Here is a 25,061-nt window from a genome sequence, read left to right as displayed (position 1 = left end):
GGAATTTTTTTTTTTTAACTATGTATATTTTAATACTTTCTACTGTATTACAGTGTTCTGTTACAGTGTCTGTTTCCATCTATGTGTATGGGCAGGGTGTGTACAGCACGGTACATTGTCAGGATCTCCTTCTATCACATCATCACCTCTGCTATGAAGAATCTGTCGATATGGACGTGTTCGGTTACCGGTTTAATATGTATGTAGCACCAGTCAACTGATAGTCTGGAGAGATGTCGATTGAGCATGTCCAGTTTCAGACTATCGTTCACATTGTTCTCCTTGAGATAAGTATGGTGACACCAGTCAGTTGATGGTCTGGAGAGATGTCGATTGCGCATGTCCAATTTCGGAGTATCATCCGCATTGTTCTCCTTGAGATAAGTATGGTGGCACCAGTCAGTTGATGGTCTGGAGAGATGTTGATTTCACATGTCCAATTTCGGACTATCGTTCGCATTGTTCTCCTTGAGATAAATATGGTGGCACCAGTCAACTAAGGGTCTGGAGAGATGTTGATTCCGCATGTGCAATTTCGGACTATCTTTCGCATTGTTCTCCTTGAGATAAGTATGGTGGCACCAGTCAGTTGATGGTCTGGAGAGATGTTGATTTCACATGTCCAATTTCGGACTATCGTTCGCATTGTTCTCCTTGAGATAAATATGGTGGCACCAGTCAACTAAGGGTCTGGAGAGATGTTGATTCCGCATGTCCAATTTCGGACTATCTTTCGCATTGTTCTCCTTGAGATAAGTATGGTGGCACCAGTCAGTTGATGGTCTGGAGAGATGTTGATTTCACATGTCCAATTTCGGACTATCGTTCGCATTGTTCTCCTTGAGATAAATATGGTGGCACCAGTCAACTAAGGGTCTGGAGAGATGTTGATTCCGCATGTGCAATTTCGGACTATCTTTCGCATTGTTCTCCTTGAGATAAGTATGGTGGCACCAGTCAGTTGATGGTCTGGAGAGATGTTGATTTCACATGTCCAATTTCGGACTATCGTTCGCATTGTTCTCCTTGAGATAAATATGGTGGCACCAGTCAACTAAGGGTCTGGAGAGATGTTGATTCCGCATGTCCAATTTCGGACTATCTTTCGCATTGTTCTCCTTGAGATAAGTATGGTGGCACCAGTCAGTTGATGGTCTGGAGAGATGTTGATTTCACATGTCCAATTTCGGACTATCGTTCGCATTGTTCTCCTTGAGATAAATATGGTGGCACCAGTCAACTAAGGGTCTGGAGAGATGTTGATTCCGCATGTGCAATTTCGGACTATCTTTCGCATTGTTCTCCTTGAGATAAGTATGGTGGCACCAGTCAGTTGATGGTCTGGAGAGATGTTGATTTCACATGTCCAATTTCGGACTATCGTTCGCATTGTTCTCCTTGAGATAAATATGGTGGCACCAGTCAACTAAGGGTCTGGAGAGATGTTGATTCCGCATGTCCAATTTCGGACTATCTTTCGCATTGTTCTCCTTGAGATAAGTATGGTGGCACCAGTCAGTTGATGGTCTGGAGAGATGTTGATTTCACATGTCCAATTTCGGACTATCGTTCGCATTGTTCTCCTTGAGATAAATATGGTGGCACCAGTCAACTAAGGGTCTGGAGAGATGTTGATTCCGCATGTGCAATTTCGGACTATCTTTCGCATTGTTCTCCTTGAGATAAGTATGGTGGCACCAGTCAGTTGATGGTCTGGAGAGATGTTGATTTCACATGTCCAATTTCGGACTATCGTTCGCATTGTTCTCCTTGAGATAAATATGGTGGCACCAGTCAACTAAGGGTCTGGAGAGATGTTGATTCCGCATGTGCAATTTCGGACTATCTTTCGCATTGTTCTCCTTGAGATAAGTATGGTGGCACTTAGTCATCTGATGGTCTAAGAGATGTCGATTGCACATGTCCAATTTCTGACTATCATTCGCATTGTTCTCCTTGAGATAAGTATGGTGGCACCAGTCAACTGATGGTCTGGAGAGATGTCGATTGCGCATGTCCAATTTTGGACTATCGGTCACGTTGTTCTCCTTGAGATAAGTATGGTGGCACCAGTCTGTCAATTGCGCATGTGCAATTTTGGACTATCTTTTGCATTGTTCTCATTGAGATAAATATGGTGGTCCCAGTCAACTGATTGTCTGGAGAGATGTCGATTGCGCATGTCCGATTTCGGACCATCATTCGCATTGTTCTCTTTGAGATAAGTATGGTGGCACCAGTCAACTGGTGGTCTGGAGAGATGTGGATTGCACATATCCAATTTCAGACTATCGCTCGCATTGTTCTACTTGAGATAAGCCACCGGCCGATGAGTCAGTCAGCTTTCTCACAGAGAACCCAGGAGCGCTCGGCCAAACAAGTGCTTCTTTGAAAGGTAGTCCGCTGAGATGGATGTTTTCCAAACAATCGGCCATAGCTTGGCCAAGAGCCATCTAATGTGTATCTCCACTGGTCAGACTCAGACGATTTACACATTTTTCGATTAGGCCAAATTGACCAAATTCCTAAAAAATTAACCCCAAGCTGTAGTTCCCAAGAGAAAAATAATTTCTGAGATAACTCAATGTTAAATCTATGGACCGATCGTGAAGCCACATTTGTGATGCTTTCAGGCTACCATGAGGCTTAGGCGATCCGAATAGGTACATTTTAAAAAAAAAATCTTCAGCCATCCAAACTTTTAACCTCTGACTTCTGTCCCTATAATTGACCATATAAATCTCAGTATGTTGAGTCCTTGGACACTTTGCAGAATCTTAAGAGTTCCCATGGTCTTACCCTTCACCATTTGGTCCAGTCACACTTTAGGGACCGAATGGGAAGGTGTGAGGAGAGGGAAGAGGTGAGAGAGACCATTTCAGCTGGATCCTGCCACACTTCCCAACACATTCTAGTCATTGTCATGGGGTAAATACAGAGGAGAATGGAAACCCAAGAGGTGTGAAGTAGCTTTCAGCTTCCATGGGAGATAGCCAACCTGGGCACACTCTTTTCTTACAAGTCTGTAAGGGTACCGTCTCACTATACGATTTACCAACGATCACGACCTGCGATACGACCTGGCCGTGATCGTTGGTAAGTCGTTGTGTGGTCGCTGGGGAGCTGTCACACAGACCGCTCTCCAGCGACCAACGATGCCGAGGTTCGCTGGTAACCAGGGTAAACATCGGGTTACTAAGCGCAGGGCCGCGCTTAGTAACCCGATGTTTACCGTGGTTACCAGCGTAAAAGTAAAAAAAAACAAACAGTACATACTGACCATCTGATGTCCGTCAGGTCCCTTGCCATCTACTTCCTGCTCTGACTGAGTGCAGCCGTACAGTGAGAGCAGAGCGCAGCAGTGACGTCACCGCTGTGATCTGCTCTCACTTTCCGGCCGGCAGACAGTCAGAGCGGGAAGCAGACGGCAAGGGACCTGACGGACATCAGATGGTGAGTATGTACGGTTTGGTTTTTTTTACTTTTACGCTGGTAACCACGGTAAACATCGGGTTACTAAGCGCGGCCCTGCGCTTAGTAACCCGATGTTTACCCTGGTTACCAGCGAACGCATCGCTGGATCGCTGTCACACACAACGATCCAGCGATGACAGCGGGAGATCCAGCGACGAAAGAAAGTTTCAAACGATCTGCTACGACGTACGATTCTCAGCAGGGTGTCTGATCGCAGTAGCGTGTCAGACACTGCGAGATCGTAACGATATCGCTAGAACGTCACGAATCGTGCCGTCGTAGCGATAAAAATGCCACTGTGTGACGGTACCCTAAGGAAAAACAGACTGATAACCACTAGATTTACTACAAAATGGTTCCTACTGGAGTTTTCAATCTCCTATTAACATTACTTGGGATAAAATAAAGTCTACAACATCTCATGAAACCCCAAAATGCTGCTGAAAAAAATAAAAATCAAATATCTTTGGTTCATTTAGGACAACTAGGAGATTGACTCAGATAAGTGATGTAGATCTGACCCAAGAGTTAAACATTAGACTAATGTCGGCCAAATTCACCGACATCAAAGGGTTCGGCCAACAGTCCAATGTGGGGACCCCGGACAACTGAACATTGGGGAGATGTCAATCGGACTTGTCCATTTTCGAAATACCATCTCAGCAGCACTCTCATAGAGAACACAGGAGAGTTTGGCCGAATGAGATCTCCCATGTGTGGGAAGGCCGGTCGAAATGACTATCAGTTGAACGGACGTCTGACAGCCATCTTATGTGTTTGGCTGGCTTTACGATAAGGCTCTTCCATGTCTTCACTATCACTCCCCATCTCCTTGGTCAAGAGTATCCAATGCTTGTTCCTCCACCTAGCGACCCATACTTGTAGCGAAGACGGTTGGCTGAAAAACCCCGGTGGTAATATATGCCTGAAAGGTTTCCGATCGCCTAAGAACATAATGATTACGTTGTCCCATCCTCAAAGGATTCTCCACCTAGTTGCATAAATGATGGAGCCCGGGAGAAAGCCTAGAGAGCCCCGGCCATGGTCCTGTCTGGGGCAACGTGATGACTTTGGCCGCAAAGCAGGTCATCTGGTCAAAGATCGTTTTGGGCAGCAGCGACGTCACAGTCTGAGGGTAAGTTCACATTGCGTTTTTTCCTGCCATGTTTTGAGGGCATCCATTGAAAAAAAGTAGGAAAATGCCCAAATAAAACGATAAAAAAATGGTCCTATTAATTTGTATGGGAAAACGACCTGCTGTTCATAAAAGGACGGCCAGGATATAAAAGGACTTGTCCGTTCGTCTGACGTCTTCCGGCAGATATCTGTGGGCTTTTATTTAAAAACTTTATAATTTTCAACATTCATTTAAAAAAATTACTGAAAAAAAATGCTAAAAAAAATACCGGGCGGAAAAAAAAGTAAAATAAAAAAGGGGCTGAAGAAATAAGCAAATTCTACAATAAAACTTTAAAAAAAAAAACTTCAGGTTTTCAAAACTCCAGGGAATAGTAGCAATATGTAAAGTGTATTTTGCCTGAAAAATTGATTTTTTTTTTTAACGTCCAGGAAAAGACACAGTGTGAACTTGCTCTAAGGCAGGAGAATGAGGTCACAATCTGAAACCTATAGTTCCGCAATCACAGGCCAAAAACTCACCTAGTTCCAGCTTTTTGCATTAGGCTACACTGAGTGATTGTTGGCCGCACCTTTGTCATTGTCTCGCTGACTTTTTTCTCTTTTTCTAAATTTAAAGAAAAAAAAAAAAATCTCACAACTGCCCAAAAAAGACACTTTGATTGGATTGTAGTTGGTGCTGCTGCTTCAGGAATTATTATTATTATTTTTATAACTAAAGAAACACAAGATCCAGCAGATCGCATTTTTTTTTCACTACTGACAACTAGGGTTGAGCGAAACGGATCGTTCATTTTCAAAAGTCGCCGACTTCTGGCAAAGTCGGGTTTCATGAAACCCGATCCGACCCCTGTGTGGGGTCGGCCATGCGGTACGTGACTTTCGCGCCAAAGTCGCGTTTCAATGACGCGAAAAGCGCCATTTCTCAGCCAATGAAGGTGGACGCAGAGTGTGGGCAGCGTGATGACATAGGTCCTGGTCCCCACCATCTTAGAGAAGGGCATTGCAGTGATTGGCTTGCTTTCTGCAGCGTCACAGGGGCTATAAAGGGGCGTTCCCGCCGACCGCCATCTTACTGCTGCTGATCTGAGTGTAGGGAGAGGTTGCTGCCGCTTCTTCAGAAGCAGGGATAGTGATAGGTTAGTGATATTTGGTTTCTAAATTGTCCCTGAAAAAATCATTTTATCTTATTTGGTTTCTAAAGTCTCCCTGAGAAAAAAAAAAAAAAATAGGTGGGAGATTAATATTGACATTAGTGCTTGAGTGACAGTCCTGCGTGTGTGGCATCTCTGTGATTTTGTGCCACAGAAAACAGAGTGTGTAACATTGTGCCTGATTTTCCTTGTGGTCTCACCAACCTGTTAAGGGATATTGAAATCATTCTGAAGTTATAGCTCACCGTGTAAGTTGTTTGACAGCAACAAATAAAGTTACTTTGGTTAAGTTTTTAAAACAATGAGGAAGTCTGGTGCAAGAGGTCGTCGTGGGCGTTCATTGTCAGCTGGTAATGATGGTAGTGGTAGTGGAGCATCAGGTGGTCGTGGGGATAAAAATATTCCACCTAAGTCTGGAGCTGTGGAGCCAGTTTTGTCGTCTGGCTACACAAGGCCTCGAACGCTCTCTTTTCTGGGAGTAGGAAAACCGATTTTAAAGCCGGAGCAGCAACAGCAAGTTTTGGCTTACATTGCAGACTCAGCTTCTAGCTCTTTTGCCTCCTCTTCTGAAACTGGTAAATGTAAAAGCAGCGCGTCGCTTGTGGATGTTCACGGTCAGGGACAAGTCGCTTCCTTGTCCTCTTCAGCAAAAACTACAACAAGAGAGAAGGATGCAGCAGGCGACACAACGGGTTACTCCATGGAGCTCTTTACACATACCGTCCCTGGGTTAGAAAGTGAAACACTTAACAGGCCATGCCCATTACAAGTAGATTCTGACATGGAGTGCACTGATGCACAGCCACAGCCAGAGTACTATGCTTCTCCTTTGACTCAGACCACAACATTGCCCTCTCAGGGTACTGATCCACAATCAGACCCTGATGAGACTATGTTGCCCCGCCACGAATGCTATACCACCGACCGACACAGTGACACAGACGAAGTTGCACAGGAGCTCGAAGAGGAGGTAATAGATGACCCAGTTGTTGACCCCGATTGGCATCCATTGGGGGAACAGGGTGCAGGTGGCAGTAGTTCAGAAGCGGAGGTGGAGGAGGGGCCGCAGCAGGCATCAACATCGCAACAGGTTCCATCTGCCGGGCCCGTATCTGGCCCAAAACGCGTGTCAAAGCCAAAACCTGTTGGAGGACAGCGTGGCCATCCGATTAAAGCTCAGTCTGCAATCCCTGAAAAGGGATCTGATGCTAGGAAGAGTGCAGTCTGGCATTTTTTTAAACAACATCCAATTGATCAGCGCAAAGTCATCTGTCAAAAATGTTCAACTAGCTTAAGCAGAGGTCAGAATCTGAAAAGTCTCAATACTAGTTGCATGCATAGACACTTAACCACCATGCATTTTCAAGCCTGGACTAACTACCAAATGTCCCTTAAGGTTGTAGCACCCTCGGCCAATGAAGCTAGTCAGCAACGCAACATCCCTTCCGTCACTGTAAGGCCACCATTTTCCGCACCACCGGCAGTATCTGTGCAGGTTTCTTTGCCAGCCAAAAGCAGTCAGGGTCAGGGAATCACCAGTTTTGTAGGAGGAAATATTGCATCTAGGGCACCGGTGGAAACAATACCGTCTCCAACCGTCTCTCAGTCTGCCATGTCCACCGGCACACCCGAAAGTTCCACGATCTCCAGCTCTCCAGTCCAGCTCACACTACATGAGACTCTGGTTAGAAAAAGGAAGTACTTATCCTCTCATCCGCGTACACAGGGTTTTAACGCCCACATAGCTAGACTAATCTCGTTAGAGATGATGCCCTACCGGTTAGTTGAAAGCGAAGCTTTCAAAGCCCTGATGGAGTACGCTGAACCACGATACGAGCTACCCAGTCGACACTTTTTTTCCAGAAAAGCCATCCCAGCCCTGCACCAGCATGTTAAACAGCGCATCGTCCATGCACTCAGGCAATCTGTGAGTACAAAGGTGCACCTGACTACAGATGTATGGACCAGTAGGCATGGCCAGGGACGTTATGTGTCCATCACGGCACACTGGGTGAATGTGGTGGATGCAGGGTCCACAGGGGACATCAATTTCGGGACAGTTGTGCCTAGCCCACGGTGTAGGAAACAGTTGGCTGTAGGCGTTCGCACCCCCTGCTCCTCCTCCTCGTCCTCCTGCAGAAGCTACAGCTCTTCCACAGACCGCAGTCGGCCAACCACTCCATCGGCAGATGACACTGTTGCACACCAGTTGTCCCATTATGGGCCAGCTACTGGCAAGCGTCAGCAGGCTGTATTGGCTATGAAGTGTTTGGGCGACAACAGACACACCGCGGAAGTTCTGTCCGAGTTCTTGCAACAAGAAACGCAGTCGTGGCTGGGCACAGTAGATCTTGAGGCAGGCAAGGTAGTGAGTGATAACGGAAGGAATTTCATGGCTGCCATCTCCCTTTCCCAACTGAAACACATTCCTTGCCTGGCTCACACCATAAACCTGGTGGTGCAGTGCTTATTGAAAACTTATCCTGGGTTCTCCGACCTGCTCCTCAAAGTGCGTGGACTTTGCTCACATATCCGACATTCGCCTGTACACTCCAGCCGTATGCAGACCTATCAGCGGTCTTTGAACCTTCCCCAGCATCGCCTAATCATAGACGTTGCAACAAGGTGGAACTCAACACTGCACATGCTTCAGAGACTGTGCCAACAGAGGTGGGCTGTTATGTTTTTGTGGGAGGATACACATACACGGGCAGGCAGTAGGATGGCAGACATGGAGTTGTCAGGTGTGCAGTGGTCGAAGATACAAGACATGTGTCAAGTCCTTCAGTGTTTTGAGGAATGCACACGGCTGGTTAGTGCAGACAACGCCGTAATAAGCATGAGCATCCCCCTAATGTGTCTGCTGATGCAAAGTTTGACGCACATAAAGGATCAGGCGTCTGCACCAGAGGAAGAGGAAAGCCTTGATGACAGTCAGCCATTGTCTGGTCAGGGCAGTGTACAGGACGAGGTAGCGGGCGAAGAGGAGGTGGAGGACGAGGAGGATGATGGGGAGGAGTATATTTTTAATGCGGAAGCTTTCCCGGGGGCACTGCAAATTGGTTGCGTGGCAAGGCCGGGTTCTGGTTTTTTGAGGGACACAAGTGACGTAGATTTGCCTGAAACTGCCCCTCAACCAATCACAACCGGAGATTTGACAACTGGAACTTTGGCCCACATGGCGGATTATGCCTTACGTATCCTAAAAAGGGACACACGCATTACGAAAATGATGAACGATGACGATTACTGGTTGGCCTGCCTCCTTGATCCACGCTATAAAGGCAAATTGCTAAATATTATGCCACATGAGAACTTGGAACTAATATTAGCAACCAAACAATCAACTCTTGTTGACCGTTTGCTTCAGGCATTCCCAGCACACAGCGCACGTGATCGTTCTCACACGAGCTCCAGGGGGCAGCAGACTAGGAGTGTTAGGGGTGCACACATCAGAAGTGGCGTTGGACAGAGGGGTTTTCTGACCAGGTTGTGGAGTGATTTTGCTATGACCGCAGATAGGACAGGTACTGCTGCATCAATTGAAAGTGACAGGAGACAACATTTGTCCAGTATGGTTACTAACTATTTTTCATCCCTTATCGATGTTCTCCCTCAACCGTCATTCCCATTTGATTACTGGGCATCAAAATTAGACACCTGGCCAGAATTGGCAGAATATGCATTGCAGGAGCTTGCTTGCCCGGCAGCAAGTGTCCTATCAGAAAGAGTATTCAGTGCTGCAGGTTCAATATTAACCGAAAAAAGGACTCGTCTGGCTACCCAAAACGTTGATGATCTAACATTCATTAAAATGAACCACAACTGGATTTCGAAATCTTTTGCCCCACCTTGACCACTGCTGCCCGTGTACCCCTGGAACCAATTCTAAAGTGCCTACAGCCAGCCCATTTTAGTATGTTAGGCCTTCGAAGCCTGTCTGCGGTCCCTCCTTCCACTAGGCCTCCACTGACCTGACCACTGCTGCCCGTGTACCCCTGGAACCAATTCTAAAGTGCCTACAGCCAGCCCATTTTAGTATGTTAGGCCTTCGAAGCCTGTCTGCGGTCCCTCCTTCCACTAGGCCTCCACTGACCTGACCACTGCTGCCCGTGTACCCCTGGAACCAATTCTAAAGTGCCTACAGCCAGCCCATTTTAGTATGTTAGGCCTTCGAAGCCTGTCTGCGGTCCCTCCTTCCACTAGGCCTCCACTGACCTGACCACTGCTGCCCGTGTACCCCTGGAACCAATTCTAAAGTGCCTACAGCCAGCCCATTTTAGTATGTTAGGCCTTCGAAGCCTGTCTGCGGTCCCTCCTTCCACTAGGCCTCCACTGACCTGACCACTGCTGCCCGTGTACCCCTGGAACCAATTCTAAATTGCCTACAGCCAGCCCATTTTAGTATGTTAGGCCTTCGAAGCCTGTCTGCGGTCCCTCCTTCCACTAGGCCTCCACTGACCTGACCACTGCTGCCCGTGTACCCCTGGAACCAATTCTAAAGTGCCTACAGCCAGCCCATTTTAGTATGTTAGGCCTTCGAAGCCTGTCTGCGGTCCCTCCTTCCACTAGGCCTCCACTGACCTGACCACTGCTGCCCGTGTACCCCTGGAACCAATTCTAAAGTGCCTACAGCCAGACCATTTTAGTATGTTAGGCCTTCGAAGCCTGTCTGCGGTCCCTCCTTCCACTAGGCCTCCACTGACCTGACCACTGCTGCCCGTGTACCCCTGGAACCAATTCTAAAGTGCCTACAGCCAGCCCATTTTAGTATGTTAGGCCTTCGAAGCCTGTCTGCGGTCCCTCCTTCCACTAGGCCTCCACTGACCTGACCACTGCTGCCCGTGTACCCCTGGAACCAATTCTAAAGTGCCTACAGCCAGCCCATTTTAGTATGTTAGGCCTTCGAAGCCTGTCTGCGGTCCCTCCTTCCACTAGGCCTCCACTGACCTGACCACTGCTGCCCGTGTACCCCTGGAACCAATTTTACAGTGCATAGAGCCTATTTTTTTATTTTATTTAATATTAATAAAGCCATGATGTACTACGCTGTACCACGCTATGAGCTACCCAGTTGACAATTCTTTTGCGAGAAAAACCATCCCACCCCTCCACCAGCATGTTAAAGACCACATTGTCCTTTCATTCTGTCAATCTGTGAGTCCAAAGGTACACCTGACAACAGACACATGGAGCGGTAGGCATGGCCACGGAAGGTTACGTGTCCTTTGTGGCGCAATGGGTTAATGTATTGGATGCATGGTCCACACAGGGGACAGCCTGGTAAGTCTGTCTGCAGTCCCTAATTCAAGTTGTCCTCAAATGAATAAATCTGAGCTTCAACCTTCTGGCTCTCATTAAGTGCTGTGTTTTTAAAAATTGGTGGTTCCGGCCTACTAACGGTGTCTGCCCCTGCCTGGTGTTGTCCTCAACTGAATAAAGCTGAGCTTCTACCTTCTGGCTCTCTTTAAGTGCTGGGTTTTTAAAAATGGGTGGTTCCGGCCTACTAACGGTGTCTGCCCCTGCCTGGTGTTGTCCTCAAATGAATAAAGCTGAGCTTCTACCTTCTGGCTCTCTTTAACCCCTTCCCGACATGTGACGGTATAGTATGTCACATGTCGGGACCCCCGCTTTGATGTGCGCTCCGGCGGTGAGCGCACATCAAAGTCGCGACATGTCAGCTGTTTTTTACAGCTGACATGTGCGCGCAATAGCGGCGGGTGAAATCGCGATCACCCGCCGCTATTAACTAGTTAAATGCCGCTGTCAAACGCAGACAGCGGCATTTAACTACCGCATCCGGCCGTGTGGCCGGATATGAGCGCATCGCCGACCCCCATCACATGATCGGGGGTCTGCGATGCTCCTCCATTGTAACCATAGAGGTCCTTGAGACCTCTATGGTTACTGATTGCCGGTGGCTGTGAGCGCCCCCCTGTGGTCGGCGCTCACAGCACACCTGCAAATCTGCTGTGTAGCAGCGATCTTATGATCACTGCTGCATAGCAGAGCCGATCGGGCTGTGCCTGCTTCTAGCCTCCCATGGAGGCTATAGAAGCATGGCAAAAGTAAAAAAAAAAAGTTTTTAAAAATGTGAAAAAAATAAAAAAAATATTAAAGTTTAAATCACCCCCCTTTCGCCCCAATCAAAATAAATCAATAAAAAAAAAACCCAACCTACACATATTTGGTATCGCCGCGTTCAGAATCGCCCGATCTATCAAAAAAAAAAGCATTAACCTGATCGCTAAATGGCGTAATGAGAAAAAAATTCGAAACGCCAGATTTACGTTTTTTTGGTCGCCACGACATTGCATTAAAATGCAATAACGGGCGATCAAAAGAACGTATCTACACCAAAATGCTATCATTAAAAACGCCAGCTCGGCACGCAAAAAATAAGCCCTCACCTGACCCCAGATCACGAAAAATGGAGACGCTACGAGTATCGGAAAATGGCGCAATTTTGTTTTGTTTTGTTTTTTGCAAAGTTTGGAATTTTTTTTCACCACTTAGGTGAAAAATAACCTAGTCATGTTAGGTGTCTATAAACTCGTAGTGACCTGGAGAATCATAATGGCAGGTCAGTTTTAGCATTTAGTGAACCTAGCAAAATAGGCAAGCAAAAAACAAGTGTGGGATTGCACTTTTTTTGCAATTTCACTGCACTTGGAATTTTTTTCCCGTTTTCTAGTACACGACATGCTAAAACCAATGATGTCGTTCAAAAGTACAACTCGTCCCGCAAAAAATAAGCCCTCACATGGCCAAATTGACGGAAAAATAAAAAAGTTATGGCTCTGGGAAGGAGGGTAGCGAAAAACGAAAATGGAAAAACGGAAAAAGCTCCGGGGGTGAAGGGGTTAAGTGCCGTGTTTTTAAAAATTGGTGGTTCCGGCCTACTAACGGTGTCTGCCCCTCCCTGGTGTTGCCCTCAACTGAATACAGCTGAGCTTCTACCTTCTGGCTTTCGGCCTATAGTATCAGATATTAAACTGCATTTGGCCTATTAGTGTGTTTGGGCCCTTGAAACAGTGTCTGCTGCTCTTGGGTTTGCTACTCCACTGAACAAAGCAATGCCGCCTGTTTAGTCCTGTTACCAATTTTGAACTGCATGTAGCCTACTTTATTCTTTGGCCCTATATCTGTTTCCTCCTCATCCTGCCCATTGCCCAGCCACTGCTAGATGAGTCTGCTGGTACATTTACCTAGACCACTACATTCCCCTTGCACTCTACACAGCCAGAATCTGACCCTGCTGAAAGTAAGGTTCCCCTTCCCGCATGTTATACCACCTTACACAGGGACAAAGAGGAAGGTGCAGATGAAAGTGCAGGTTCCTTCATCAGGTGGGGGGGCATACTCGTTGGCGACGTCACTGGCACAGGGCCACTCAGAGTACGCAAGGGTGTCGCTGCTGGTGGGAGGCGCCCCCGCCGTGCAAACACACCGCTGTACTTTGAGGGGCCCTGTGCCAGTGCCAATGAGTGGGCACCCCTGCTTTCTCAGGATCACAGCACTTGCAAACTTGACATACTTACCTCTCACTGCTCCACCGCCATGACGTAGTCCACGTTTCCTGGGCCCACTACAACCTTGAACCAGCCCTACCCCCCACAACTTTTGCCAAATGACCCCCAATTTCCAATGCCCAACTATTATTATAAAGTTAATTAAGATTGACAAGCTTCAGAAACAAGAATGGATGTTTTTGGCATTAAAATGGGCACTGTAGGTGTTTTCCTGGCCTCCACTCACTGCCGGCTATGCTTCCCCATTGACTTGCATTGGGTTTCGTGTTTCGGTCGATCCCCGACTTTCAGCGATAACCGGCTGACTGCACTCGACTCGACTCTGGACAAAATCGGGTTTCACAAAACCCGACTCGACCTTAAAAAAATGAAAGTCGCTCAATCTTACCGACAACAATTTTGGAACAGTATCATAGTTATGTACACAAAGGTGTGAGAAATCATTGAAGTAGGAGAAACAGCAAGCATTGGTGGTTCAGTGGTAGAATTCTCGCCTGCCACGCGGGAGGCCCGGGTTCGATTCCCGGCCAATGCAGCTCACTTTTTTTTAAACTTTTAAAATCCTAAAAATTACCATAATGTAATAGACAATTGCAATAAAGCATTATTCTTATATTGTGACAGTAGATTCTATAATACAAGACACAGTGAGGTCAGTAGATGCAGAATCCTCGCAGTTCTGCCACATCAGCACTTTCCATTGCTTTCCCCGACACAGGAGTCTCCAGTAACCCTTCACTCCACAATAAAAATTCACTTCAAAGCCTGCGCTGTAAAGTGAGAATCTGAAAAGTACAGAAAACACTGAATTTACTCAAAGGAACTAAAACTTACAAAAAAAATAAAAAAATTAAACCCGACTCCGACTCCTGAACATTTTGCACTTTGTTGTCCACATCCGACCAAGAACCACATTTAATAAAATGAGATATAACGTCTGAAGGACGAATCAAACACAGAGACGTGAGAAATGATGAAATTACAAATTTTTGGAGTTGTGAATTTCCCTCAGTAATAAAATATCTTCCAGCTCGGCTCTGAATGGGAATGTCGCAGTGTAACCAGCGAATAACACACAACCGGGGGCTTCTATTCATGAGCCATGAAGCTGGGGGTCCGCGAGTCACACGTGTCTCCTGAGACCACTGACATAAATAATAGAAAACTATATATATAAAAACGAGTGTATGTGTGTATCAACAATGATGTCATAATGGTTGCCATAGCGACGATGATGTCATAATAGGTTGCTAGGGTGACGATGATGTCATAATGGTTGCCATGGCGTCAATGATGTCATAATAGGTTGCTATGGTGACGAGGAAGTCATAATGGTTGCCATGGCGACGATGATGTCATAATAGGTTGCTGTAGTGACGATGATGTCATAATAGGTTGCCATGGTGACGATGATGTCATAATAAGTTGCCATGGCGACGATGATGTCAGAATGGTTGCCATGGCGAAGATGATGTCATAATGGGTATATGGGCACGGAACTATGGGATGGAGGATGTGTGATGGGTATATGGGCATGGGACTATGGAATGGAGGATGTGTATAATGGGTATATGGGCACGGGACTATGGGATAAAGGATGTGTGATGGGTATATGGGCACGGAACTATGGGATGGAGGATGTGTGATGGGTATATGGGCATGGGACTATGAATGGAGGGTATGTATGATGGGAATATGGGCACGGGACTATGGTATGCAGGATGTGTGATGGGTATATGGGCACGGGACTATGGGATGCAGGCTGTATGATGGGTATATGGGCGTGGAACTATTGAATGGAGGATGTGTATGATGGGTATATGGGCATGGGACTATGGGATAGAGGATGTGTGATGGGTATATGGGCACGGGACTATGGAATGGAGGATATGTATGATGGGAATATGGGCACGGGACTATGTTATGCAGGATGTGTGATGGGTATATGGGCGTGGAACTATTGAATGGAGAATGTGTATGATGGGTATATGGGCACGGTACTATGTGATGGAGGATAATCATTATAATTTGTTATAAGTAACCACAGTTAGTTACTATGCCCGGGCATCTCCGGGCTCTTCAGCTAGTATAACTTAAAAATAAAGAATAAAATGCGTCCGACAATGCAGTATGAGGCAAAAGTGTCCTGGAATCCTGAGATTATGGGATGATGGAGACACCTGACAAACAATAAGGCAGCCTGGACGTCACCCCCATGACTGACCCTTTATTGTAGCAATGTTTTTATGGCCTTGTCCACTCACGTATTTGGGAGTTATGGAGACTGTTGAGCCTGAAATTCTCTTATGGTGGCCATGCAACATTAGAGTTTTGACACTTGAACCTTGGACGATCAAACATCTAACATGTGCTTGGTCATCCCGACTTTACTCCAATGGTAGATGTCAATAGACAGAAGGTTTTTGTCTGTTGGACATCACTCCCCTTTCCCTATTCAGAAACAAAGTAAATCGGAGGTCCTCCAGGTCTCAAAGGTCGTGGAGGAGCCAAGGAAATCCTTCCAATATCAGGCTCTTTAGGTTCTCACCTTTTCCAGTATCCGACTCCAATATTTCCTGAACCTGTCTGTCATGGGTTTACCACAACAGAGGGGCCAGAAGATGTGTTGCCTGATTTCACATACTCTTACACTGATTAGAAGCACTTCACCATTATATTAAACAGTGCAGGATTCTGCTATCAATGCAGGGGTTAATCTGTTCTGTTGAGAGGTCCTGGAGCTTTCCTGCTTTGATGGGCTCAGCTGTTCAGTGTTTGTCACTTCCCGTGGTTATATATATACTCGCCTCTGGCAAGCAGGGATTGCCAGTGTTAGTTTCATACTGCCTGGTTCTGGAGTTGGAGATGATTGTTAGGAGACGTTTGGAGTGTTGTTCAGAAGATTGTTGCTTGGTGATTTGTCTGTGTGCATATCCTCATCCTCTCCTATTTAGTTTTTCCTCCCTTTACTTCCTGGTATTCCACTCTGTTGTTTGTGAGTGCTATTCCTCACTTCCCTGAGTGGGGGAGGGGACAGATAAGGGCTGATTTAAGAGCTCAGTAAGACACATGATAATAATCTGTGGAGCAGGGATTGCTAAGTCGCCCCTAGCTTTAGGGATAGGAAAGGAGCCCCTAGTCCTGGGATCTCTGGCAACTGTGCCGTGACTCTGTCCTTACTCTTCCAAGTAGTACCTTACCTCCTCTGTTCAGTAGAGCAAAACCAGGAGCCTACACAGAAAAGACCAGAACTCAGAGCATAATTCTCGAATAACCAGTACTTGAACTTTATTGGATGCATCGATTGCAGACGTATTTGGTCCTGGTGCATATTGGTCATGTGCGTCCATATGGACAGGAAAATTTTGGGGCCCTGTTGGAGAATTTGCATTGGGACTAACAAACAGGGCCAGCTCCAGGTTTTCATGGGCCCTGGGCGAAAGAGTCCCGGTGGGCCCCTTTAGCACATACCACAATTCATAATGCACCGATACAGCAGAGAAATAAAGGTAAAGTACAATGCCAAAGATTTCACTTACTTCTTACATTACATGAGTGATATCTATTGTACATTCTACATTAGCTCAGAAACCGGACAGTATAGTCCTCTATACAGAATAGTGAGCCCCATATATTGCTCCAAACAGAATAATGAGCCCCATATATTGCCCCATACAGTATAATGGCCCCATATAGTGCTCCATACAGTATAATTTGCACCACATAGTCCTCTATACAGAATAATGAGCCCCATATATTGCCCCATACAGTATAATGGCCCCATATAGTGCTCCATACAGTATAATTTGCACCACATAGTCCTCTATACAGAATAATGAGCCCCATATATTGCTCCAAACAGAATAATGAGCCTCATATAATGCTCTATACAGTATAATGGGCACCACAGAGTGCTCCATACAGAATGAGCCGCATATATTGCTCCATACGGAATTGACCCCATATAATGCTCCATACAGTATAGTGAGCCACATATAATTCTCCATACAGTATATGATGGGCCCCATCTATTGCTCCATATATAGTATAATGGGCCTCATATATTCCTCCATACAGTATATGATCGGCCCCATACAGTATACTGAGTCCCATATATTGCTCCATACAGAATGGGCCCCATATGATGCTCCATACAGAATGGGCCCATATAATACTCCTTACAGAATGGGTCCCATATAATGCTCCAAAAATAATTGGCCCCATAAGATGCTCCATGTATAATGGGCCCCATATAATGATCCATATAAAATTGGCCATATTAAATACTCCATATATAATTAGTCCCATAACATGCTTCATATGTAATTGGCCCCATATACTGCTCCATATGTAATTGGCCCCATAAGATGCTCCATATTAAATTGGCCCCATATAATGCTCCCTATAGAATTGGCTTCATAAGATGCTCCCTATATTATTGGCCCCATAAGATGCTCCATATAGAATTAGCCCCATATATTGCTCCATATATGGGCCCCTTCTGATGGTCCCCATATATTGCTCCAAATATTAAAAAAAAAAAAAATGAAATACTCACCTCTCATTGCTTGACGCAGCTCTGCTCTGGACTCCTCAGCGACGGCGTCTTCCTGCTCTCTGTGCTGTGACTGCTCTGGCAGAGGGATCGCACTGGTGACGTCATCGCGCCCTCTGACCTGAACGTCACAGTCAGAGGATGGAAGACGCTGCAGCGCTGGAACCGGGAGAGGTAAGTATCACAAGTGCCGGGGCCCGGAGCAGGCAGGGGGTCCACTCGCGGGGGCCAGCACTATAGCGCGCCAGTGTCCCCGACGGCGAGTGGGCCCCCTGCCTACTCAGGGCCCCGGCACTTGCCCAGGTGCGCCGGGTGCTGACGCCGGCCCTGCTAACAAGCTTCAAGTTACGCCACTGAATTAAACCATAAATTGTCTTTCACCCCCTTGCTAAATGACAGTCAAAACTGTCCAACGCTTATACAGCCACCTAGTACCCAGTGGAAGGCCCCCATGCTCTGGGTCCCTACATCCCCACATGCATAACCTGTGAGGAACGTTCTTGTTCTGCTTCCTTCTCTTATTAAGAATAATCTAAAATACTCAGATTAACTTACATGACATTTTTGTCTCTATTTTGACTGTTAAAGGTAAGGAACTTCATTTTGATGATTGTCAATGTCAGTCAGCTGCTACTAAAGCAGTTCTTGTCTTCAGTCATGGTCTTCAACCATGGGAATTTGTCTGTGACACCTTTGGAGTGCATATAGGCAGAATATCAAAGCTTCTATGGAGGTGTCAGAGAAAGCAAAAGGCAGTAGGACAATTTAAGCACAGTGATTGTATCTTTTACACACTTGTAATAAAAAGGTGACAGCGGAATAGTAATTGTCATGTCCATGTCAGGTTCACACTCTAGGCCGGGAAATGTTTTTTTCCACGGTTCTCATAGACCAAGAGTCTCTATGGTTGAACGTGATCATCTCCACCCAAGAATATGTTCTTTATGGACCCATTATGGTATTTCCTACTGGATTTTGGAGAAAGAGCAAGACAAACAAGTGTGTAAAATCCCATTTATGGCCAGGCACGTGTCGGTGACATCTTGTAGCTTCTCTCACACCCAGTAGAGGAATTGGAAGGTGTCAGCAGAATAGAGAGGTGAAACAAGAGACATCCATCTCGTCAATACGAACACGCTTGTTGCGCAGTAACGTTTCACACATCCTGTCTCATCTACATCATTCTTGACGTGTAAAGTTACATTTTCTCTACTTTCTTATTGAAAGCTCCAGATCACGATGTGGTCTATCTCAAGGTTTGTCTCCAACCTCCCCAAGTCTGAAAGCGTGACAAGAGCAAGGTACCATGACAGTGAAACTCTTACCACTCACTCGTTTCTGTCCTTGGATTGAACGCCCTTCCATAATGGAAAGGGGCAAATGTAAAAGAGATGGTCACATAATAATAATAATAATGTGTCGGGGGTCTGTAATGTGCTGAGAGCACTATGGGGACATCATACTGTGTGGGGGATACAGCAGTTGCAAATTATATGGAGTAAAATTAATAGTTGGGATATCACATTGTTTGTGGGGACATTTTGGGGGGCATCATACTGTATGAGTAAATACAGCAGTTGTAAATTATGTGGAAAAATAACAAGATGGGGTATTACACTGTGTGTGGGGACATTTTGGTAGGCATCATACTGTGTGGGGATACAGCAATCACAAATTGTGTGGAGTAATTAACTGTCGGGGTATCAGACTGTGTGTGGGGACATTTTGGGGGCATCATACTGTGTGGGGATACAGCAATCACAAATTGTGTGGAGTAATTAACTGTCGGGGTATCAGACTGTGTGTGGGGACATTTTGGGGGCATCATACTGTGTGGGGATACAGCAATCACAAATTGTGTGGAGTAATTAACTGTCGGGGTATCAGACTGTGTGTGGGGACATTTTGGGGGCATCATACTGTGTGGGGATACAGCAATCACAAATTGTGTGGAGTAATTAACTGTCGGGGTATCAGACTGTGTGTGGGGACATTTTGGTGGGCATCATACTGTGTGGGGATACAGCAATCACAAATTGTGTGGAGTAATTAACTGTCGGGGTATCAGACTGTGTGTGGGGACATTTTGGGGGCATCATACTGTGTGGGGATACAGCAATCACAAATTGTGTGGAGTAATTAACTGTCGGGGTATCACACTGTGTGTGGGGACATTTTGGGGGCATCCTACTGTGTGGGGATACAGAGGTTGCAAATTATGCAGAGTAATTAACTGTTGGGGTATCACACTGTGTGTGGGGACATTTTGGGGGCATCCTACTGTGTGGGGATACAGAGGTTGCAAATTATGCAGAGTAATTAACTGTCGGGGTATCACACTGTGTGTGGGGATATTTTGGGGGCATCAAACTGTGTGGGGGATACAGTAATTACAAATTATGTGGAGTAATTAACTGTCGGGGTATCAGACTGTGTGTGGGGACATTTTGGGGGCATCATACTGTGTGGGGATACAGCAATCACAAATTGTGTGGAGTAATTAACTGTCGGGGTATCAGACTGTGTGTGGGGACATTTTGGGGGCATCATACTGTGTGGGGGATAGGTTGCAAATTATGTGGAGTAATTAACTGTTGGTGTATCACACTGTGTGTGGGGACATTTTGGGGGCATCATACTGTGTGGGGGATACAGAGGTTGCAAATCATGTGGAGTAATTAACTGTTGGTGTATCACACTGTGTGTGGGGACATTTTGGGGGGATCATACTGTGTGTTGGGGCATCATACTGTATGGTGGCCATGACAGGGGTATTGTAGTGCATGGTGACAATAAAGGGTTTGAGTAGGGGCACTATTTCTGTGTGAGTGCTGCAATACATGTCTCTCTGCCTGTTGGGAGGTAGGGGTTATGTCCTTCTGGGACTGTGCCTAATCACATGACCCTGCCAAATTATTATTATTTTTTGTTGAGGAGGGGGCAAGTCAGGCTTTTGTCGTTGGTTCCTGTGATTTCTATGTACGCCCCTGGTTTCAGGATCTAATGAATGAAAACCTCTGTCCCGCTCTGTGCCAGTCTGGAAGTAGCGGTACATGAATGTTTAACAACTTGTCTTGAGGTTGGTTGAAAAAGAAGAAAGCGATGAGTGATTATCAAGAAAAATAACCATATAATAGATACGGTAGATAGACACCATATGTGAACGCATAAAAGAAAAGCACTAAAACAAGAAATAAAGTTAAGAAAGTATGACAAGCAGAAAAAAAAAATAAAAATTAAGCAAAATGATAAAAAACAAATAGACGAATTTAAATAAAAATAGAACAGAGAATAAGAAGGGCGAAAGAAAGATCTCTTCTTTTTCTTAGTGGCAGATACAGATCATTAGTGTGAAAATTTCCAGGTCATGAAAATTGTGGGATTCTACATGGTCCCAGTATGAGTCAGCTCAGGGCAGCATGTAAGCATTGGTGGTTCAGTGGTAGAATTCTCGCCTGCCACGCGGGAGGCCCGGGTTCGATTCCCGGCCAATGCAACAGCAACTTTTTTTATATTTTTTAAAATACTTTACATTTTTCTTATCCTTATTTTCCATTACTGAATTCTCTGAATTCTCACTATTTTACTGTTCCTTTATCTACTATAAGTATAAAACTGCGTCCAAGCAATGTTTACCCAATGTTTTTTTGCGTTTAGTTATAATTTTGGTGAATGGTGATGCGAGAGTAGAAAGTGTTTGCTTACTGAGAACAGCAGGAGTCTTCATATCAGGACGTTCTTCTCCTGTGCCGTCATATGTTTCGCACGTGATCGTTCAGATCTTTCTTATATATTTTCATTTCCGCATTCAGATATCAGTAAACCAGGTGTAGAGGACAGCTATGCACCAAGACTGGTCATGAGATTCTTGAAGCAAAGAGCAGTATGTACAGGTGTGGAGAATCTCTTTAGTGCCCAGGCTTGCGCTAAGGATATTGACCTTAGAACCTTCTCAAAAGTGCCACCATTGTGTAGAGGTCTAAGCCTGGAGGGTAAGAATTCAGAATTTTCCATATGACTGTATCCCCATCTGTATGGAGTTTGGGTGAAGGCTCGGCTCCATATATATTTGGCCAACGCTTGCTTGGTCATGACCATGCATGATTGGATCAACAGAGCTTCATATAAGATGGGATTGTTCTTCTTTAATTGACAGTCAAGATCCCACCAAAAATGGTCAGGTTTGGACTGTGTTTCCTTTCAAGATGAGGTTAGATGACTCAATGATTTACAATTAAAGAGGATTTTTGGAAAAAAAAAAGTCTTGTTTCCCACCAATTGCCTCTTTAATGTCCTCACATCTCACACACTTTCTCACTTCTCCTGTCTTGTGGTCACACTTTTCACAAATCTGTGATAGAAAGATGGAAAGGTGATAATAGAGTCATTCACATGGACCAGTGAGATCCTCCAGGACTCCTGTCTAAACATGTCCAATGCCATAAAGGTTTCTGTTTTCTGGAGTGCTACTGTTCTCAGGAACTTAGCTGGTCTGGGGCAATCGGACATCTGCCCCAGGTACTGGGTGTATGGGCAATGCAGACATGCCGGACCTGCCAACTCTCTCGGAACATCATGGAGGTTCCCCAAAAAAGAGTAGACCACCCACACTCCCTGAAGGTTGAGCAAATCTTCCACATATCACAAAAACCTCCCTAAACCCCCCAAAACAGCCTTTGCCAAACGTCTGCATCATCGTGAAGCCTGAACATTGAGAAGCACATTCAGGGGTTAGAATGGGGCATGAATGGGGCATGGTCTGCCAGAATGGATTATGACTATGCAAAAAAAAATACTTCTTGTCCCCTGGGAAACAATTCTAAAATGTTGGTAAATCATGCAACATGTCATCCATAGTTGTGAGTTAGAGGAAAAACCCTTAAAATGATTCTTAGACAATTATGAGAGATCGAGGGTCCCATCACATTTTACTCAGAGGTCTCTACCAGCCTTAGACCAGCTCTGATACTCAATATTGTTACTGAGCCCTTGAGATGACACCATTAGACATATGTATCATTGGCTTTTCTTTCTGAGGATCCTGGAGGTGAGATAAGATTAATGAGGGGTCTTACCGCTGCTGCCAAATGTGTCTATATTACCGCTCCTTTTACTGCCCCACATAACAATGCCACCACTGTGCCCCTTACATAGCAATAATGCTTCCTTTGTGCCCTCTAAATGGTAAAACTGTGCCCTAGAAAATATTAATACCTTCTGCAAATGCCCTAGAAAACAGTGCCCACTAGAATGTAATAATGCCCTATGTGCCTTCATTTGACTGTCACAATACCGAGTGCCCCTTTAACATTTATTAATGCTCCCTTAGTTCCCATTTACACATTTATACAGCTCCCTATGCACAACGTGATGGGACCTACAGTAGTCCCACTCTGCATGATGGCCTCCAGTAGTCCACCTACTGCATGATGGCCACTGTTAGCCTCAAACAATGTATGAGGGCCCACAGTAGACCCCACTCTGCATGATGGCCTCCAGTAGTCCTCCTACGCTGAATGATGGCCCCAATTAACCTTAAACAATGTATGAGAGCCCACAGTAGCCCCCACACTGCATAATGGCTCCCAGTAGCACCCACACTGCATGATGGCTCCCGGTAGACCCCACACTGCATGATGGCTCCCAGTTGCCCCCACACTGTATGATGGCTCACTGTAGTCATACACATTTTATTATAGCCCCCAGTAGTCCCCTGCACTGCATGATGGTCCCGAGTAGTCCTTCCCACTGCATGATGGCCCACAGTAGTCCGTCACACTGCACGATGGCTCTCAGTAGTTCCCTTATGCTAAGTGCTGGCCCCTAGTAGCCCCCTACAACACATGATTTCCCCCTACACTGTATTATGCCCCAAGTAGCTCCTCCACACTGTATGATAGGTCTCAGTAGCCCTATCCACACTGTATCATGGTCCCACAATAGCCTCCCCCACATTGTATGATGACCTTTAGTAGCCTCCCACACTGTCTAATGGCCCCTAGTAGCACCCCACACTGTCTGATGGCCCCTAGTAGCGCACCACACTGTATGATGGCCCCTAGTAGCGCCCCACACTGTATGATGGCCCCTAGTAGCGCCCCACACTGTATGATGGGCCCTAGTAGCACCCCACACTGTCTGATGGCCCCTAGTAGCGCACCACACTGTATGATGGCCCCTAGTAGCGCCCCACACTGTATGATGGCCCCTAGTAGCGCCCCACACTGTATGATGGGCCCTAGCAGCCCCCACTCTGAAAGATCAATGCCTAGTAGCCCCCAACACTGTAACATTGCCCCCTGTAGCCTCCCACACACTTTATGATGGCCCCCAGCAGCGTCCCACACTGTGTCGGGCCCCACAAGTAGTATAAAAAAAATGATCATCTTGTACTCACCTAAAACTGGATCATGGTGAGCCTGGCCAGTAACAGGACAAGGGTGTGGTCGTTCTAACGTGATGATGTCCTGGAGCTGCCACACATCATCATGCTCCACCATCGTCTCCTCCAGTGGCTCTCCCTGCTGTTCCGTAAGGCTACTTTCACACTAGCGTCGTGCACTGCACGTCGCTATGCGTCGTTTTGTAGAAAAACCGCATCCTGCAAAAGTGCTTGCAGGATGCGTTTTTTCTCCATAGACTTGCATTAGTGACGCAGTGCGACGCATTGCCACACGTTGCAACTGTCGTGTGACGGTTGCGTCGTGTTGTGTCGGACCATCGCCACCAAAAAACGTTGCATGTAACGTTTTTTGGTGTGTCGTGTCCGCCATTTCCGACCGCGCATGCGCGGCCGGAATTCCGCCCCCTCCTCCCCGCACCTCACAATGGGGCAGCGGATGCGTTGAAAAACAGCATCCGCTGCCCACGTTGTGCGGCGCTTCCACAGTATGCGTCGGTGCGCCGCAACGTCGCATTGCGAAGTGCAGTGCACGACGCTAGAGTGAAAGTAGCAGCAGAGCAAGGAGTGGTATTGCAGGGAGACTACCGGCTCTACTGCAGGGCTTAAAGGGGTTGTCCAGTCTAAAATGACATGACTGTGTTACTGCAGACTTGTGAGTCCTCACACAGTGCACAGCGAGGTTTCCCAGGTGTCAGCGCCAGGAACGGCTATACGTACGCTCCCGCCCAGAACTGACTACACTGTTTCTGGCCTCGCACAATACACTTGCAATGAGCACATAGAATACGTGACCGCCGTCCCTGGCG

At 46.2% G+C, this 25,061-nt stretch overlaps 2 non-coding genes across 2 annotated transcripts; both read left to right on the top strand.

Annotated features, from left to right (window-relative positions):
* The first annotated feature begins 13,761 nt into the window (after window positions 1–13,761).
* TRNAG-GCC (transfer RNA glycine (anticodon GCC)) lies at window positions 13,762–13,832 on the top strand. The gene has a single exon. It is a non-coding gene; the product is annotated as a tRNA-Gly (tRNA).
* Window positions 13,833–21,277: 7,445 nt separating this feature from the next.
* Window positions 21,278–21,348, top strand: TRNAG-GCC (transfer RNA glycine (anticodon GCC)). Its single transcript has one exon. It is a non-coding gene; the product is annotated as a tRNA-Gly (tRNA).
* Window positions 21,349–25,061: the final 3,713 nt, after the last annotated feature.

This window comes from Ranitomeya variabilis, chromosome 5 (genome assembly GCF_051348905.1).
Source record: "Ranitomeya variabilis isolate aRanVar5 chromosome 5, aRanVar5.hap1, whole genome shotgun sequence".
NCBI classification, from domain to species: Eukaryota; Metazoa; Chordata; class Amphibia; order Anura; family Dendrobatidae; genus Ranitomeya; species Ranitomeya variabilis.
This window is presented reverse-complemented; position numbering and strand designations above follow the sequence as displayed.